Raw genomic sequence first — 19865 nt, 5'->3', positions numbered from 1 at the left:
GATGAAACAGATCGTCCGTGGAACATTGCACAACTACGTCCTTTCCACACTTAGCAAAATTTTAGAATTACATACCTTGTAATAGTTATGCATGATCAATGAAATAAAGCTTCTGGTTCACTCTTTGAGTCTTTTACCTCCTTTACTTGTTCATTTTTAGATCATGTAAGTTTTCCGATGAAAACCGCAGAGCTGGATATTTCCGCCTAGGCGTGTATGAAAGTTGTGATTTTCAAAATCGTCCTTTTCTGGACGTAAGCTTAAGTTTTCTGGCGGAAATATTTTCTGTTGCAAACTCATGGATTCCTGGTAGCGATTTCCTGCACCTACGCTGGGGGCTTGTTTCCGCGGTTATTGACGGACGCCATTGGGCTTTGTTGCCGCTGGCTAGCGTTTCTAGCTAACGGTCTTCCGGCTCGTGGAAGGTCAAATGAGCAAGCCGGAATATATAAAACCAGCACTTGCTTTCAAACAAAACGAAACATGCAAATAACATTCAAACGGATAGCAGGATAAGTATTTCCACCCATGCATAAGTGTTTCGTCCCTAGCTACTTAATAATTTAAGTTATCTTACAAACCCACTCCGGGGCCAAAATGATACATAAATTTGTTTGTTTCACAGATTTCTACTCGGAGGATTGCTCCTCATCAGACGCTACATAGGCGGAGCCGTCACCAGAGCCATCGCCGGAGCCAATGCCGGAGTTGCCATCGGATCCTCCCTCGAATTGCTCAGCGCTTGACCCGGAGCCCTCCGCGTTGCCCTCCTCAGCACCTTCCTCTTCGTCTTCCGCGTCCGAGAAGCCCTTGGGGAGATCGTACTTGTTGTACCAGAACGAGTGGTTAACTCGTCCAACGAAGAGTCGATCGAACCCTTGGGTCTCCGCGAGAATGGCTCTCATGTTGGTACCCTTGGGAGTATCGCGCGCAACGTCCGCGAATCTCATGGTGGGGAAGTGCGCTTTGCAGGTGGCTAAGACGAGGGAGGGGACTCCACGAGCAGAAGATTCTTGCCAATCTTTGATGTGCTCCGGCACCTGCCTCATAAGCTTGGACATGGTGTCAATCACCGTGGTCTTGGACTGTCGGGGGGAAGACCCCGGGTAGGGCAATGGACGCGGAGCAGCCGGCTGGCCACTGGCCGGCTCGCGGCAAAGGCCAGCTGAGGAGCAGCCGGCTGGCGCCGTGGCCGGCTGGTCCGGAAGCCGGCTGGCTCTAGGTCCTAGTCGGCCTGGCTACGGCCGCCAATGCTGTAGCTGGGCTGGCTTCTACAAGCCATATCCGACTGGGGGTTTGTACCTCAGACCGACTCGAGGCTGGCGAGTCTTGCACTAGAAGGAACCGGGTTGGTGATCCGGGTTCCCAAAGTCCACGATGACTTCATCTTCCGTAAAGCGCGGGGCACTGTAGAGCAATAGTGCCACGCGCCGGACAGGCCATCATGGTCTACGACGAGCCGTACTGGCTACAGTGGCTGACGGCGACAGGGACACCTCCTCTCCATACCGCTAACCGTGGCAGCCGGATGGGACAGGCCATGAGGCCTCAACGGCTCCTGACGTCATTGCCTCGGGAAGGAGCGGAAGCTGAAGCCGGCCAAGCCGGCCAGTAGACTATAGGGTCTTATATGTAAAGTGCCGGTGCCTATATAAGCCGCACTACCCCCTCTCGTGCAGGGGATGGATCAATCATTCTCACTTCACTCCACCCTTAGCGCTGCCCTGTGAGAGAGACCATCGTCTCCCTTAGCCTCCCAGGAGCAGCCGGACACAGCTCTAGGAGCACCATTGTATTGTGTGATCATCATATACACCCATAGCAGGAGTAGAGGTGTTACCTCCACAGGAGGGCCTCGAACCTGGGTACGCCTCTGTGTCACGCGTCCCCATACCCGCATCCGGATACCGCCGTGAGATCTCTCAGGAACCACCTTCGATTAGCCACCCTATGGCATATGCCGTGACGATACCACGACATGGACCTCTTCAAGGACAGTGACTTGGAGATTCCGCGACATGCCTCGACCAGCTCATCAATTGAACTCCACGCTTCATCATATGCTTCCTTCCTCTTGAGGGTTGAATCCTTGGTCCATTCAAAGCCAAGACTCGCTGCGAAAATGATGACCAGTTCTTCCGCGGACATAGCAAAAGGTGAGGAAGTCAGAATTACAACAGGAAAGGTTTTTACGGAAGATCATTTTGTCAATAGCCTCCGCCTCCGCCTCTTGACTCTTATTTTTAGCCGCTAAGGTCGATACCCTTTGCTGGATCTTCTTAAGTTTGTCCGCAAGTTCCGCCATGTCGCGTGCGTGCTTCGAGAGCTCCTTCTTCTCCAAAGTCTCCTTCTCGGAGGATTCCATCAGGAAGTTCTTGAGGGACTCGTTCTCCGCCTCGAGCACTTGGACCTTGGCGGATAGGGCATCAATGGTAGGACGCTTGGCAATCTCTTATGTAGGCGGAAAATCACACAAGTTATGCATCATGATTGTTCATGAAAAGATTCGAATCCAACCCGGATTTCTTACCATTCAGACGGGTCTCCAAGAGTTTTATAGCCTTTTGGCTATTTTCAGCATTCTGGCGCAGCCCTTCTATCTCAGTCATTTGCTCCAGCACATGGACGCGCAGGTCTTCGTGCAGCTTCCGCGTGTTCTGAGAAGCAGGCAGGAGTTAGCCGGAAATTCAAAATTCTGGGGGCTGGCGAGGAGTTTAAATTCTTGGATTGAGAAAATTTTAAATTTCCGCTAAGGTGCACATTTAAAAAGCATCGGCTCACACATGTTACTCGGAAAATTTCCAACCCAATGCTTGGGGGCTAGAGTTACCTGACGCACATTCTTGTGCTGAGTGAAGAAGATCTTGAGGGAGTCCTCGAGGTCAGACAGCTCCTGCATTTCCGTGTTCGCAGGCTCCCACACTTTGTCCATCATGGCGGAGACTTCCGCATGGCGCTGTGAGAGGGGGACCTTTTGCAAAGTCGGAAAGAGGTGAGGATGAGTTTGGGGCGTGCCGGTGGCACGACTTAGCTGTAACTTTTTCTCAACTTGCTCAGCCGAAGGTTCAGCTGAGGTGGCGGTTGGTTGCTCAGGCGGAGGTGCAGATGAGGATGCACCCTTGCCGGATTCGCCGTGGCCGGTCTCGACAGTTGGGTCTTTGGGGAGGTCATCAAGGTTGATGACGTCCTTAGGATCCGGCTTGGCGGTAGAAGAGGCCTTGGGCGGAACCTCAACTTCCGATGTGACTGGCATGGAAGCCGGAGATGGCTTCGTTCTCTTCTTGGGGACCTTGGGGGGCTGGCTTCCGGAGCTTCTGTTGCGTAAAAGAAAAGTCATAATAGTTAAGCACATGTTGATTCATGGTGACAGAGGATTTTTTGGGCGGAAACCAAGCACTTACCCAGATGGTTTGAAAAAATGATGCATGTCAGGTTGGGCTCGCTTGCTGGTGTCAATGAGCTTGAGGCGCTTCTTCTCCGCCTCCGCCTTACGGGTAGCCGCGGTGCTAAGCACTTCGCGGGCATGTTTGGCTGCGGGGCTGGAGGGAGCAGCCCTCTTCCTTTTGGAGGGGCGCGGAGCCTCGGGAGCTTCCGCGTCCGATGCGACTTCCGGGTCGGTGTTGCCCGCGTGAGGGACCCAGAGGAGAGTTCCGAGTTCGCCCTCCTCGAGGGCTTCGAGCTACGTTGCCAAGCCAACACTTAGACGAAATTCAGATTAGAAAGGAGTCGACAGTTGGGTCAAGGCAACGTACCACGGTCTTGGAGCCGTTGGTGTGGATGTCCTTGTTACACACGTGAATCCGAAGATCACGCGGAATCTTGATGAGGATTCGGATCCGCTTGTCAATGGCTTCAGCGGAAAGATTGTCCTTAGAGGCGCGCATAGGATCGTCGCGCCCCGTGTACTAGAACATCAGGCGGTCCCGATGTTGAAGAGGTTGGATCCGCTTGGTGAACCAGGACATTGTTAGGTCCTTCCAGGACAGACCTTCTTCCGTCAGCTTGCAGATCCGCCTAACTGCGCGAGTCAGCAGAGGCGACTCGGAAAAGTGAGGACATTGTGTCTAGGCCGGAGTCTCGCTGGCGGGGCTGTTCTTGAAGGGTGGCATCATCCTTTCGCTCACCGGGTCGGAAACGTCCTTCGGGTGGAAGAAGCCTCCGGACCAGTATGACGCGGATTCGTGGCGATCGGTGGGAGGATAGACGCGGCCGGGGCGGAGCATGAATGTGATTGACCCACAAGTGGCCAACTCGGAGGTCTGAGGAACCTTCTCCTTTTTAACGGAGAAGTAGTACCGAAAGAGAGAAAGTTCTGGGGGCACCCGGAGGTGGCCTTCACATAGAGTGACGTGATTGCTGATGGCCAGGACGCTGTTTGGGATATGTTGTGGGGCTGGAGCCCATACGCCTTCAAGATTTCGGAGAAGAAATCACTTGGCGGAAATGAGAAGCCGTGCTCCACAAGCGCCTTGGTCACCACCATCTCTCCTGCTTCGGGAGCTGGAGCCAGAGAACCCGGAAGTGTCCGCCAGGACCCGGGTCTTAGGAAGCCCTCCGCCTCGAGGTTGTTGAGCTCTGTTTCGGTGGTGGTGCAGGGCCACCATTTCCCCTTGGCTTCGCTGTCTCGCTGGCGAGCCTTGGATTTTTTGGCGGACGCTTCTTCCACCTTCTTCTCTGCTTGTTCTGCTCCGGTGGATTTCTCCGGGTTAGCAGATGTTCCCTCGACTTTCTTGCCAGAGTCCTTGGAAGGTTCCAGCTGAACTGGGACAAAGGAGGGAGGGGCGGAGGAGATGGGGGTTGCCATGATCGGCTCGGAGGTTGGAGGCGGAGTCGTAGAAGACATCTGAAGAGGAAACATGGCGGAAAAGCTAACTTAGTCGGATCCAATGTTAAAACCCTAGTTCATCCCTACCAACTACGGCGCGAAGACGAAGCTCGAGAGCTTGCCGGAATGGCTTCTGCGGTGGTCGGAGTCGCCGGCGGTGAGATTTCGCTGCGGTGGCGCGCCGAACTTAAGAACTCGATGAACAACGTGCGGCGGCGAAGCAACTCCGGTGAACTCCGGTACGGCGGAGGAGGAGCTCGGAGGCGGCGCTGCGTGGAGAGGTGAAAAGGGGGCGAATGGAGTGATTAGGGTTGAACGGCTATTGGGGGGATGACCCCCGGTATGCCAAAGGCATGCCAAACCGGATGGTTTGAGCCATCAAGATACCGGTTTAATGTTTATACCGGAGCACAAAGTCAAGTGTTTGGCTAAGTAAAGCTAAGCCGGTATCCCCAAGAGGGGTATACCGGAACCAGGTAAAGAAGACACCGGGCTGCCGGTAAGAAGTGCCCTGTAGCACGTCGGTAAGACTGGTCAAAGATTCTCTTCAGAGCTAGAGGACAAAGATGAGCTAAGCAAAGTAGCTTTAAATGAAGCCCTGGCGCCAAAGAGGAAGATGACGCTGAAAGAAGGCGGAGGACGTCAGCCTCCCTGATTAAAGAAGACCCGGCGTCATCTATGATTAAAGTAACTTTGTAAAGTAGTTTGTCTAGTCAAAGATGCCATTAGGGTTTCTTCCCCTGTAAGCCACCCTCTCCCCTATATAAGGAGAGGGGGCACTCCCTATCGCGGGCAGGAGAAGTTAGGTTACATTGTGAGACGACACATCATGTATGCACAAACCTGTATCCTGTTGAGATCAATGAAGAGAGAGATCTAGAGCAGAGTTCTTCCTTGTGTGTTTCTTCTTCTACCTTTGCCTTTGGCTGAGTTCTTGAGGAAACCATCCGGAAGTTCATCCCATCTAATCAAAAACCCTCCCCCGAATCCTCTAGCGCCCATTCGGCCCCAACTCAAGCCATCCCATGGCATCTGCTCGTTCACCACGACGACAGTTGGCGCCCACCATGGGGCATGAAGTGGCGCTTGCTGGAGTTCACATTCGGGCGGGCATCCTTGAGGTCGCCGGTGAGCGGACGGTGTCTGCGCTCGTCCAGCGCCTCTAATCCATGGATTTCATCAACGACAACGCGGGCTGCTTCGCCAACGGCGGCATCTTCCCCAAGAACGGCCGCGTCATCGAGTTCGGCAGCCACCGTGTCTACTTGGCACTGTCCCTGTGCGCCAGCGCCTCTCGCCGGTGCTGGTGGCGCCGGATCCGCCAAGGTGGCTCTGTGCTGGCCACGCTGCCGTCAGCGTGGAGGTGATGATGGCTGGCGCGGTCGGCGCAGGCAAGGAAGCAGTGGACGAAGCTGCAGGGCGTGCGGCGTCTACCCGCGCGGCCAAGCCACCGCTGGAGCGCGACGCAGGCGCTACGGGAGCATCGTCAGCACCACCGGAGACGCCACTCCAAGCGGCAATGAACGTGCTGGCGACGCCCATCGCACAAAACATCGACCCGGCAGCGACTCAGGCGGAGCTGGAGGCGCAACGCCAGAAGCTGCTCGCGAACGGCGCCGACATCGTCCGGGCGCAGCGCGAGTTCAACCTAACCATACGTGAGTATAACGCTGCCCATGGCTTTGCTTCAGTTAGCGCTCATGCTGCTAGGATACAGGAAAACCGGCTTAAGGCTCGCAATCTAGATCAGGATTTGCGTAAGGAAGTTCTTGCCGGCAAAAGCACCTCTGCATCTGTAAGCAACGTAGAGAAACCTAAGTATAGTAGCCCGGATAAAACCATAAAAGCTGCTAAGGCTGCAGTAGAGTTGTACGAATCGCTTTCCGGAGAGGCTTTTGCAAAACAGCAAGAGCGTGTCAGAGAGCTGCTTGATAGCATTGAGCAGGAGAATGCTGAGCAGCTTGCTAAGCTGAACAAAGCTGCGGCTTCGAAGTCCGTGCGTTCAACAAAAAATGCCGGAAGCAAGTCCCATGGGCAGGCATCGTCACCCCATCCGGACAGAAGAAGAGAAAAAGAGATGAATGCGCAGCAGATGACTTTGTATGATCCGGTTCTTGCCGGAAAACAACAAGCCGGGCAACATGATGCCAGTAGAAAAAGCCAAGGGGCAGACCGAGGCTACGCCAAAGGAGGCTATGCCAGAAACAATCATGCCGGTAGAAATGAAACCGGGCAAAATTATCGAGATGCAAGGGCGGCGTATGATAAGGAGGAAATGCTTCCCCCGAGGTACCGGCAGGCAAGGGCCGCGGTACCGGAACATTGCGATGAGGTTGATTCAACAAGACCCACAGCATACCGGAACCCATTGGGAGAACGCCTGTGAGAAAGATACCTGCCAGAATGGGATGCGAGGCACCGTCTGGACAGAGTATATTTGTCAGAACTGATCGAGACAGAAGGTCCTCCGGGCCCAAAATGTTTTGGTCCAAGGATCATGAAAGAGGAACCACCAGTTCGCAACTTCTAGTTGCCACGTGACACGAAAACATATGATGGCACCACTAAGCCGGAAGATTGGCTCGCGGACTACGTGACCGCGGTATACGTCGCTGGTGGCGGAGGAACCGCAGCTGGAGGAGGAAACCGGCGTTGGGCCGTGAGAATTGTACCATCATTCCTGGTGGGACCAGCACGACTCTGGCTGAACAACTTGCCGGCAGGAAGCATAAACGGTTGGTTGGACTTTGAGGAAGCCTTTGTGTGTAACTTCAGCAGCACATACCGGAGGCCCAACAGGCCTCAGCAGCTCGCTTTGTGCATGCAGCGCCCGCAGGAAACAGACCGGGATTACCTGGCCCGGTGGAACTCCACGAGAAACTCTTGTGAAGGGGTGATAGAGGCACAAGCCATTGCTTGGTTTTGCAATGGATGCCGCAGAGGTTCGCCGTTGTGGCAAAAGCTGCAGCGGAACATGCCGGCAACGCTGGCGGAAATGATACGTGTGGCAGATAACTACGCATTGGGAGACCCATTGCAACCGGCAGTACAAGCTAAGCCGGAACAGTCAAACCCGCCTCAGCAGCGCCAAGAGCAACACCGGGATAACCGGAACAACAAACGAAGGGAAGATTTCCCGGATCGAAGATACGGTCCGCAGCAAGTTGCTGCTTACAAGAGAACTCTGAGGCCAGCGGCAGTCTGAGGCAAAGAACCGGATCGCAGCCATGGGCGGGTCCTAAAAAGCAATGGGTCGAAAAGAAACCCTGAGGCCAGAAAAAGAATTTGCAGGAACTTGTGAAGTACACCATGGAAGCAGCGATGGATCAACCTTGCCGGTGGCATACTCCGAATCCGGCTCACCCGTCAAATCATCTGACGAAGGATTGTTCTTGGACCAAGTACTTGATGCTCAAGGGAGCAGTAAAAGATGCGCAAGCACAAGGATGCTCCACAATGCAACCACCATCTCAAGATATGCTACGTCAGCATCAACTACCACCACCACCGCCGCTTACCGGAGCAAATGGTTTACCGGTACAGCCTCAGCTAAACCGGCAACAGTACCAGCAAGTTAACCAGGTGGGAGAAGGCAATGGACAACCGCCTCCACCGGCACCTTTGGGCCGGAATGTTTACCATGATCCAGATATGTGCTGCGTTGTGTTCGTCACTGAGCCAACCGACAGACAAAGCTTGCATCGCCGTTCCATGGAAGTGAACGCGGTGATGCCGGCAGTGCCAAAATACATGTTGTGGTCAGATCAGGAGATCTCCTGGTCGTTCAAGGATCACCCCAAGGTAATGCCTAACCCGGGTGGTTATGCTCTTGTCCTGGACCCAATCACGCAGGGGCCAAACGCTCGAGTCAAATTCAGCAAGGTGCTGATAGACAATGGGAGCAGCATAAACATCATGTACCGGCACACCATGCATACGCTGGGCATAACAGAAAACATGCTTCAACCAACTCGTACAACTTTCCACGGAATCGTTCCGGGCTTGTCCTGCGCACCGGTTGGAAAAGTCTGGGTGGATGTGTCGTTTGGAGGACGTGACAATTGCCGGGTTGAAAAAATTGAGTTCGAGGTGGTGGACTTAGATAGTCCTTACCATGCGTTGCTGGGGAGACCGGCATTGGCAGCTTTCATGGCCTCGACTCACACGGCCTATCTCAAGATGAAGATGCCGGCACCTCGTGGACCCTTAACTGTGGTGGGAAATTACAAAGTCTCACTGGAAACTGCTTCCGCCGGATCAAACCTGGCAGAATCGCTGGTGATTGCAGAGGAAAAGAGGAGGTTGCAAACTGCGGTTGCGCTGGCTCAGTCCTCACAGCTGAGCTTAGCGGCAATGAGTGCGAACTTGGGCACACCGGCATTCAAGCCGACAAAAGAAACAAAGGACATTGTGCTGGACTCGGCTTACCCTGAGCGCACCGTTCGTATCGGTGCCAGCATGAATGAGGCATAGGAAAGCGCGCTCGTCAGCTTCCTCCGTGAGAATCGGAATATATTTGCCTGGTCTACTGGTGACTTGGTAGGTGTTCCGAGGGAGCTGGCTGAGCACTCTTTGAATGTCCGGAAGGATGCGAAGCCGGTGCGACAACCTTTACGCCGGTTTGCTGAAGACAAGAGGAAAATCATTGGAGAAGAAGTGACAAAGTTGTTGGTTGCCGGTTTCATCGTGGAAGTGCTGCACACTGAGTGGCTGGCCAATCCGGTGCTAGTCGTAAAGAAGAAAGATGAGAACCTAGAAGCAAAAGCTCCCAAGGTGTGGCGCATGTGCATCGACTACACCAACTTGAACAAAGCTTGCCCAAAAGACCCTTTCCCTTTACCTCGGATCGATCAAGTGATTGATTCCACTGCTGGGTGTGAGTTGTTGTCTTTCCTGGATGCCTATTCCGGTTTCCACCAAATCCCCCTGAAAAAGGAAGATCAAATAAAAACTGCGTTCATTACCCCGCACGGGGCTTATTGCTATGTCACTATGCCTTTTGGTTTGCGCAACGCTGGTGCAACGTACCAGCGCTGTATGCAAAAATGCTTGTTTGATCAAATTGGAAAAAATGTGCAAGTTTATGTGGACGAGGTCGTAGTAAAAACTAAGGTAAAAGAAACCTTAATCGATGAACTCCGGCAAACATTTGATAACTTAAGAAGATTCCGGATGAAACTCAATCCGGCAAAATGCACCTTCGGTGTTCTTGCCGGCAAACTGCTAGGCTTTCTCGTGTCAAGCCGGGGCATTGAGGTTAATCCGGTAAAAATCCGGGCGATCGAAAGAATGACTATACCGCGCGATCTCAAAGACGTGCAAAAGTTTACCGGAATCTTGGCATCGCTAAGCCGGTTCGTAAGCAGGTTGGGAGAAAAGGCTCTGCCGCTCTACGCTTTGATGAAAAAATCCGACAAGTTCGTCTGGACCCCTCAGGAAGACGCATCATTTAAATAGCTAAAAACAATGCTGGCCACAGCACCTATACTGGCTTCACCTCTAGAAAGAGAGCCTATGCTATTATACGTAGCAGCAACAAACCGGGTTGTGAGTGTAGTGGTTGTAGTTGAAAGAGAAGAGGAAGGAAAAACCGTGTAGAGGCCGGTATACTACCTGAGCGAGGTGCTCTCCCTCTCAAAACAAAACTACCCGCACTTCTAGAAAATGACTTATGGCGTGTTCATGGCCGCCACAAAGCTTAAGCATTACTTTGAGGAGCACCCCATGAAAGTGGTGAGTGAGGCACCCATTTCCGATAGCATGTGCAACAAAGATGCTAGCGGTAGGATTGCAAAGTGGGCGATCCAGATATCACCATATGTACCGGTGTATGAAAGAAGAGATGCCATAAAATCGCAAGCCTTGGCTGATTTCCTTGTTGATTGGGCGGAAATGCAATACAAGCCACCAGACCAAAGGATAGAATACTGGAAAATGCACTTTGACGGATCCAAACTCAAAGAGGGTCTAGGTGCCGGTGTGGTGCTTACCTCACCTAAGGGAGATCATCTCCGGTATGTTTTGCAAGTACATTTCAGGGCATCAAACAATGTCGCTGAGTATGAAGCTCTGATTCATGGACTTAAGGTCGCAAAAGAAATCGGTGCGCACCGGATCATTTGCTACGGAGATTCAGATCTTGTAGTGCAACAATGTTCCGGAGATTGGGACGCAAAAGATGCCAACATGGCTTCATACCGGTTTCACGTGCAAAAGATTGCCGGCTTCTTTGAGGGCTGTGAGTTTGACCATGTGCCACGAGCGGAAAACGAAGCCGCGGATGCTTTGTCTAAGCTGGGCTCATCCCGACAGGAAATTCCTCCCGGTATAGCCTTGGCACACTTAAGAGTACCATCGATCAAGCCGAGCCCGGAGTCGGAATCAATCTTTGTACCGGAATCACATGTTGTACCAATGGATATCGATGAAGGAAACTAGGGGACTGTACCGGTAAACTCGGGGACTGCTGTGTCCATACCGGAGAAAACAATGCTGGTGGACAGCATGGAGATAGACGTACCGGTGTTTCTGGTTCGAGAGGCACCATCTTGGGTTAAACCTATTAAGGAATTCCTGATCAACGGCACCTTGCCGGTTGACGAAAATGAGTCCAGAAGAATTCAGAGAAGATCCAAAGCATACACCATCATCAATGGCGAGGTGTACAAGAGAAGCGTTACCGGTGTCCTTCAGAGATGTGTGGAACCAGAAGAGGGAAAAGAGATGCTTGCGGAGATTCACGAAGGAGAATGTGGGAACCACGCTTCCTCAAGGGCGTTGGTAGCAAAAGTGTTCCGGCATGGGTTCTATTGGCCCACTGCTTTGGTAAATGCTGAGGATTTGGTAAGAAAGTGCAACGGGTGCCAGAGGTACGCCAAGCAAAATCATACCCCAGCATCCGGTTTAAAAACCACACCGCTAACTTGGCCATTTGTTGTTTGGTGCCTTGACATGGTTGTGATACGCGTACAGCACGCGACCGTTGGGAACCCCAAGAGGAAGGTGTGATGCGTACAGCGGCAAGTTTTCCCTCAGTAAGAAACCAAGGTTTATCGAACCAGTTGGAGCCAAGAAGCACGTCGAAGGTTGATGGCGGCGGAGTGTAGTGCGGCGCAACACTAGGGATTCCGGCGCCAACGTGGAACCTGCACAACACAACCAAAGTACTTTGCCCCAACGTAACAGTGAGGTTGTCAATCTCACCGGCTTGCTGTAACAAAGGATTAGATGTATAGTGTGGATGATGATTGTTTGCAGAAAAGAGTAGAACAAGTATTGCAGTAGATTGTATTCGATTAAAAGAATGGACCGGGGTCCACAGTTCACTAGAGGTGTCTCTCCCATAAGGATAAGCATGTTGGGTGAACAAATTACAGTTGGGCAATTGACAAATAGAGAGGGCATGACCATGCACATACATGATATGATGAGTATAGTGAGATTTAATTGGGCATTATGACAAAGTACATAGACCGCTATCCAGCATGCATCTATGCCTAAAAAGTCCACCTTCAGGTTATCATCCGTACCCCTTCCAGTATTAAGTTGCAAACAACAGACAATTGCATTAAGTATGGTGTGTAATGTAATCAATAACTACATCCTCGGACATAGCATCGATGTGTTTATCCCTAGTGGCAACAGCACATCCACAACCTTAGAACTTTCTCACATCGTCCTGCATTTAATGGAGGCATGAACCCACTATCGAGCATAAATACTCCCTCTTGGAGTTACTAGCAAAAACTTGGCCAGAGCCTCTACTAACAACGGAGAGCATGCAAGATCATAAACAACACATAGGTATAAATTGATAATCAACATAACATAGTATTATCTATCCATCGGATCCCAACAAACACAACATATAGCATTACAGATAGATGATCTTGATCATGTTAGGCAGATCACAAGACCCGACAATGAAGCATAATTAGGAGAAGACGACCATCTAGCTACTGCTATGGACCCATAGTCCAGGGGTGAACTACTCACTCATCACTCCGGAGGCGACCATGGCGGTGAAGAGTCCTCCGGGAGATGATTCCCCTCTCCGGCAGGGTGCCGGAGGCGATCTCCTGAATCCCCCGAGATGGGATTGGCGGCGGCGTCTCTGGAAGGTTTTCCGTATCGTGGCTCTCGGTACTGGGGGTTTCGTGACGAAGGCTATAAGTAGGCGGAGGAGATAGGTCAGGGGGCCGCACGAGGGCCCCACACAACAGGCCGGCGCGGCAAAGGGCCAGGCCGCGCCGCCCTAGTGTGTCGCCACCTCGTGGCCCCACTTCGCGACTCCTTCGGTCTTCTGGAAGCTTCGTGTGAAAATAGGCCCCTGGGCGTTGATTTCGTCCAATTCCGAGAATATTTCCTTACTAGGATTTCTGAAACCAAAAATAGCAGAAAACATCAACTGGCTTTTCGGCATCTCGTTAATAGGTTAGTGCCGGAAAATGCATAAATATGACATAAAGTATGCATAAAACATGTAGGTATCATCAATAAAGTGACATGGAACATAAGAAATTATCGATACGTCGGAGACGTATCAGCATCCCCAAGCTTAGTTCCTGCTCGTCCCGAGTAGGTAAACGATAACAAAGATAATTTCTGGAGTGACATGCCATCATAACCTCGATCATACTATTGTAAGCATATGTAATGAATGCAGCGATCAAAGCAATGGTAAATGACATGAGTAAACAAATGAATCATAAAGCAAAGACTTTTCATGAATAGTACTTTCAAGACAAGCATCAATAAGTCTTGCATAAGAGTTAACTCATAAAGCAATAAATCAAAGTAGAGGTATCGAAGCAACACAAAGGAAGATTAAGTTTCAGCGGTTGCTTTCAACTTATAACATGTATATCTCATGGATAGTTGTCAATGCAAAGTAATATAACAAGTGCAATATGGAAGTATGTAGGAATCAATGCACAGTTCACACAAGTGTTTGCTTCTTGAGGTGGAGAGAAATAGGTGAACTGACTCAACATAAAAGTAAAAGAAAGGCCCTTCACAGAGGGAAGCATTGATTGCTATATTTGTGCTAGAGCTTTGGTTTTGAAAACAAGAAACAATTTTGTCAACGGTAGTAATAAAGCATATGTATCATGTAAATTATATCTTACAAGTTGCAAGCCTCATGCATAGTATACTAATAGTGCCCGCACCTTGTCCTAATTAGCTCGGATTACCGGGATTATCATCGCAATGCATATGTTTTAACCAAGTGTCACAAAGGGGTACCTCTATGCCGCCTGTACAAAGGTCTAAGGAGAAACCTCGCATTGGATTTCTCGCTTTTGATTATTCTCAACTTAGACATCCATACCGGGACAACATAGACAACAGATAATGGACTCCTCTTTAATGCATAAGCATGTAGCAACAATTAATGTTCTCATATGAGATTGAGGATATTTGTCCAAAACTGAAACTTCCACCATGGATCATGGCTTTAGTTAGCGGCCCAATGTTCTTCTCTAACAGTATGCATGCTCTAACCATTAAATAAGTGGTAAATCGCCCTTACTTCAGACAAGACGGACATGCATAGCAACTCACATGATATTCAACAAAGAGTAGTTGATGGCGTCCCCAGGAACATGGTTATCGCACAACAAGCAACTTAATAAGAGATAAAGTGCATAAGTACATATTCAATACCACAATAGTTTTTAGGCTATTTGTCCCATGAGCTATATATTGTAAAGGTAGAGGATAGAAATTTAAAGGTAGCACTCAAGCAATTTACTTTGGAATGGCGGAGAAATACCATGTAGTAGGTAGGTATGGTGGACACAAATGGCATAGTGGTTGGCTCAAGGATTTTGGATGCATGAGAAGTATTCCCTCTCGATACAAGGTTTAGGCTAGCAAGGTTATTTGAAACAAACACAAGGATGAACCGGTGCAGCAAAACTCACATAAAAGACATATTGTAAACATTATAAGACTCTACACCGTCTTCCTCGTTGTTCAATCCTTACTAGAAATTATCTAGACCTTAGAGAGACCAATTATGCAAACCAAATTTTAGCAAGCCCTATGTATTTCTTCATTAATAGGTGCAAAGTATATGATGCAAGAGCTTAAACATGAGCACAACAATTTCCAAGTATCAAATTATCCAAGACATTTTTCCAATTACTACATGTAGCATTTCCCGTTTCCAACCATATAACAATTTAACGAAGAAGATTCATCCTTCGCCATGAATACTATGAGTAAAGCCTAAGGACATATTTGTCCATATGCAACAGCGGAGCGTGTCTCTCTCCCACACAATGAATGCTAGGATCCATTTTATTCAAATAAAACAAAAAACAAAAACAAACCGACGCTCCAAGCAAAGCACATAAGATGTGATGGAATAAAAATATAGTTTCACTAGAGGAACCTGATAATGTTGTCGATGAAGAAGGGGATGCCTTGGGCATCCCCAAGCTTAGACGCTTGAGTCTTCTTGAAATATGCAGGGGTGAACCACCGGGGCATCCCCAAGCTTAGAGCTTTCACTCTCCTTGATCATATTGTATCATCTCCCTCTCTTGATCCTTGAAAACTTCCTCCACACCAAACTCAAAACAACTCATTAGAGGGTTAGTGCACAATTAAAATTTACATGTTCAGAGGTGACATAATCATTCTTAACACTTCTGGACATTGCACAAAGCTACTGAAAGTTAATGGAATCGAAAAATCCATCAAGCATATCAAAACAGGCAATGCGAAATAAAAGGCAGAATCTGTCAAAACAGAACAGTTCGTAAAGACGAATTTCTAAGAGGCACCAGACTTGCTCAAATGAAAATGCTCAAATTGAATAACAGTTGCGTACATATCTGAGGATCACTCACGTAAATTGGCATAATTTTCTAAGATACCTACAGAGAATTCTGCCCAAATTCGTGACAGAAAAGAAATCTGTTTCTGCGCAGTAATCCAAATCTAGTATGAACCTTACTATCAAAGACTTTACTTGGCACAACAATGCAACAAAATAAGATAAGTAGAGGTTGCTACAGTAGTAACAACTTCCAAGACTCAAATATAAAATAAAAGTGCAGTAGTAAAATCATGGGTTGTCTCCCGTAAGCGCTTTTCTTTAACGCCTTTCAGCTAGGCGCAGAAAGTGTGTATCAAGTATTATCAAGAGATGATGCATCAACTTTATTTTCACAATTTATCCCATTAGGTATCTTAGATGCTCCCTTATCTGTAGTGGTTTTAAGAGCTTTATCAATTTTAGGCCTATAATAGTATTTTGGTTTAGGCACCTTAGAGACATACATAAACTTTTGCTCCTTACCCACATAAGCTTTCTCTCTAAACTTTATAGATGAAAAGGTTGAACCCAATGTTCCCATAGCCTCTTCAAGTTAACTAATCCTTTGGGTTTGATTATCATGAATAGCACAAGATTCGAAGATGGCAACTCTCTCATTAATTCCTCCTAGAGATTTATCAAGTTTATCAGTGCTATCAAGTAATGCTCCCAAATTAGTATTAACTAGTCATCAACCCGTGCTCCAGCACGGGCTAGCAGTCAAAAATAAATGATAGGAAAATAGTGCTTTATAAATGTAGTTACCTATTGCCGTTTTTTAAAATCATCTTCTAAATGGACGTGATTTTCATAGATCACTGATTGTATAGCATCTAAATGTTTCATGTAAGAACAAAAAGATACAGACGGCTTAATTTATACTTTCTCATGAAACAAAATATTCATTTTATTAGACATTGTTCAGAATTGATCATATATTAAATGGAGCAAGAATAAAATAAAATATGGTATGATAACATAAGAGGACCATATATAAAAAGGATATACTAATGGACACTACCATGTGCGCATTTTGCTTTACAAACAATCACCAGTAATATAAGAATGTCGTGGACTGGAGTTCATGGAACCTACAATTCAGTAAGAAAATTAGTAATCAGGGCAAGCCAAATATGAATTGAAAGAGTGAGTAGTTGAAGTGGATTGAATAAAAACTTGTTCGACCAAAAGTAGGGAGTTGTTACCTTTGTTAACTGATAAATAAAAGAAAATCTTCATGGTCCTAGGAAAAAGTAAGAATTAACAATCAAATATGTGATCGAATTGTTCTGATATCCTTGTTTCCTGAATGGTGTAGAAAAACATATTTATTTTCTGCTATACAGCCATTTAATATATAGTACTCGTGCAGCTAGGAATATTTTTATGTGGTTTGCATTAAGACGAACTTACCCACACCAGTGTACTGATTTTTTTTTTGTCAAATTTAAATAAATGTGTTATGCTGCTACGATCAAATCGCACACTTTAATATGTGTGTGCATCACATCTTAGATCGTAGGTGCCACCCTATCAGTACGCGGTTGAAAATAGTTGTAACTATCAACAGTTAAATGACTGAATCACTCTACACAAATTAGCTTGCAGCATGAAAAATCAGGTACGATGAGTGGAGCTTTGAGTAAGCTCTGCTAAACGCATATACTAAACAATGATGAGCTGCACGTAGCTGGTAGAACTAGAAGCTGTTTTACCTCAAACCAACACCATTAAAAACAGTGTAGGAAAACATGAATCACCGCATGGTCATGCATTGCAATTTCGTCGTGTGCCATTGTTGACCGGGTGGACGCCAGACTATGGCAACGCAATTAATCGATGCCAAGAACTGTCTGAATTCACTTCGTCTAGATCAAAGTAAGACACACATAGGGACATGCCAGCACCCAGCAGCAACGGGAGGCACATCAGAGGCTTCTCCGCCATGCATGAGCACTTGCAATCAATCAGAGGACTGAGGAACCATGACGGCTGCTTGATTTAATTCGGCGCCGCTGCCAGATCAAAATTGGTGATCTTTTCTTTTCTTTGAAACTGGGTGGCCTTATGAAGTGCCGATGGATGAAGTCTTCTACCATCCATGTGTTTCTTTGCATAGGCAATATATGGTCGTTGGCATCAGTGAAAATGATGATGCAATCGGGAGTTACGCCATGACGGCTTGATCACACCCAAAGAGATCGAGGGATGATGTCTTGGAGCTGGCTGCAGGATTAGCTATGGTAAAGATGCAGCTTGGTGGACCAGGCGCCATCAGACGCATAGAGAGGTGCGGTGGCGAGAGCGCTCCATCGACGATGGTGGCGGAGGAGCAGCCGCCTAGGATGAGGATGACATGCGATCAACGTGACCAGCGATGTGCGGAGGACAGCTAAGCGATGGAGGTGCTGGAGATACATTCATCCACTCGATGGCTCATCATATGATTGACAACAGCAACGATTCTAAGCAAGTTAAGCCTCTGCCATAACAACGCGAGCGTGTGTGCCGTGTGATCATTGCTCGCCGGCAATGAAACAGAATCATTTTGTATCTTCTTGTTACGACCAAGAAAGATTTTCTGATCTGCATGTTTACTAATGAGTTGTACGTGACACAGAATCCCACTTTAAAAGAAAACATTAAGAGATATCTTGTTAGGGCTTATGAGTTACCAGCTGCTCGTGATCTCATGTTTGCCGATGGAATATCTTAGTCGTTTACATGGACGTATACACGATCAACCCTTTAAATTTATTTTATCGGGGAGATATCTTCAGAACCAAGTCGTAGGATCTCAAGTTGAACTTTAGAGACATCATATACTGGGCCATCTCATCGAGCTGCTCCTAGGATTAACGTGAAACCTTGTACGGTGCAACAAAAAACAACCTAACGTGCCAACGTAACCTCTGTTGGTACAATATAAATCACGTCTCTCTCGATTAATCTTAACCATAAATTTTAGATCTAATTGTTCTAATTATTCAGATGATGTGGGTTAACGTGGAGCCTTTTACGGTGCCTCCAATTAGTAAATATAAGATACTTGGAAGGTTTTGTTCTATGGTTTCCAACTTTTTCATGATATCTTCAAGAGAGGTTTCAATTTTAACTTCATTAACAAGTGGTATTCCAAATAGACTCTCAATAATGCAACTAGCTTCTAAAGCAGGAGCGCCTAGGAAGTTACCTCCCGCGAGACAATCAAGAACATACCTATTCCAGCTAGAGATACCAACATAAAAATTCCTGAGTAGGATAGTGGTGGAGTGTTTCTTAGTGCACCTATTATGGGCATCACTAATTCTATACCAAGAATCTTTTAAACATTCTCCCCCTTGTTGCTTAAACGAACGAACTTCAACTTCAGGATTACTCATTTTAGCAATAGTAAATAAAGCAAACTAGATAAAGTAAATGCAAGTAACTATTTTTTGTGTGTTTTTGATATAGAGTACAAGACAGTAAATAAAGTAAAGCTAGCAACTAATTTTTTTGTATTTTGATATAATGCAGCAAACAAGAAAGTAAATAAAATAAAGCAAGACAAAAACAAAGTAAAGAGATTGGATGTGGAGACTCCCCTTGCAGCGTGTCTTGATCTCCCCGGCAACGGCGCCAGAAAATCTGCTTGATACGCGTACAGCACGCGACCGTTGGGAACCCCAAGAGGAAGGTGTGATGCGTACAGCGGCAAGTTTTCCCTCTGTAAGAAACCAAGGTTTATCGAACCAGTAGGAGCCAAGAAGCACGTCGAAGGTTGATGGCGGCGGAGTGTAGTGCGGCGCAACACCAGGGATTCCGGCGCCAACGTGGAACCTGCACAACACAACCAAAGTACTTTGCCCCAACGTAACAGTGAGGTTGTCAATCTCACCGGCTTGCTATAACAAAGGATTAGATGTATAGTGTGGATGATGATTGTTTGCAGAAAACAGTAGAACAAGTATTGCAGTAGATTGTATTCGATTAAAAGAATGGACCGGGGTCCACAGTTCACTAGAGGTGTCTCTCCCATAAGGATAAGCATGTTGGGTGAACAAATTATAGTTGTGCAATTCACAAATAGAGAGGGCATGACCATGCACATACATGATATGATGAGTATAGTGAGATTTAATTGGGCATTACGACAAAGTACATAGACCGCTATCCAGCATGCATCTATGCCTAAAAAGTCCACCTTCAGGTTATCATCTGAACCCCTTC

This window comes from Lolium perenne, chromosome 5 (assembly GCF_019359855.2).
Source record: "Lolium perenne isolate Kyuss_39 chromosome 5, Kyuss_2.0, whole genome shotgun sequence".
Classification (NCBI taxonomy): Eukaryota; Viridiplantae; Streptophyta; class Magnoliopsida; order Poales; family Poaceae; genus Lolium; species Lolium perenne.
This window is presented reverse-complemented; position numbering follows the sequence as displayed.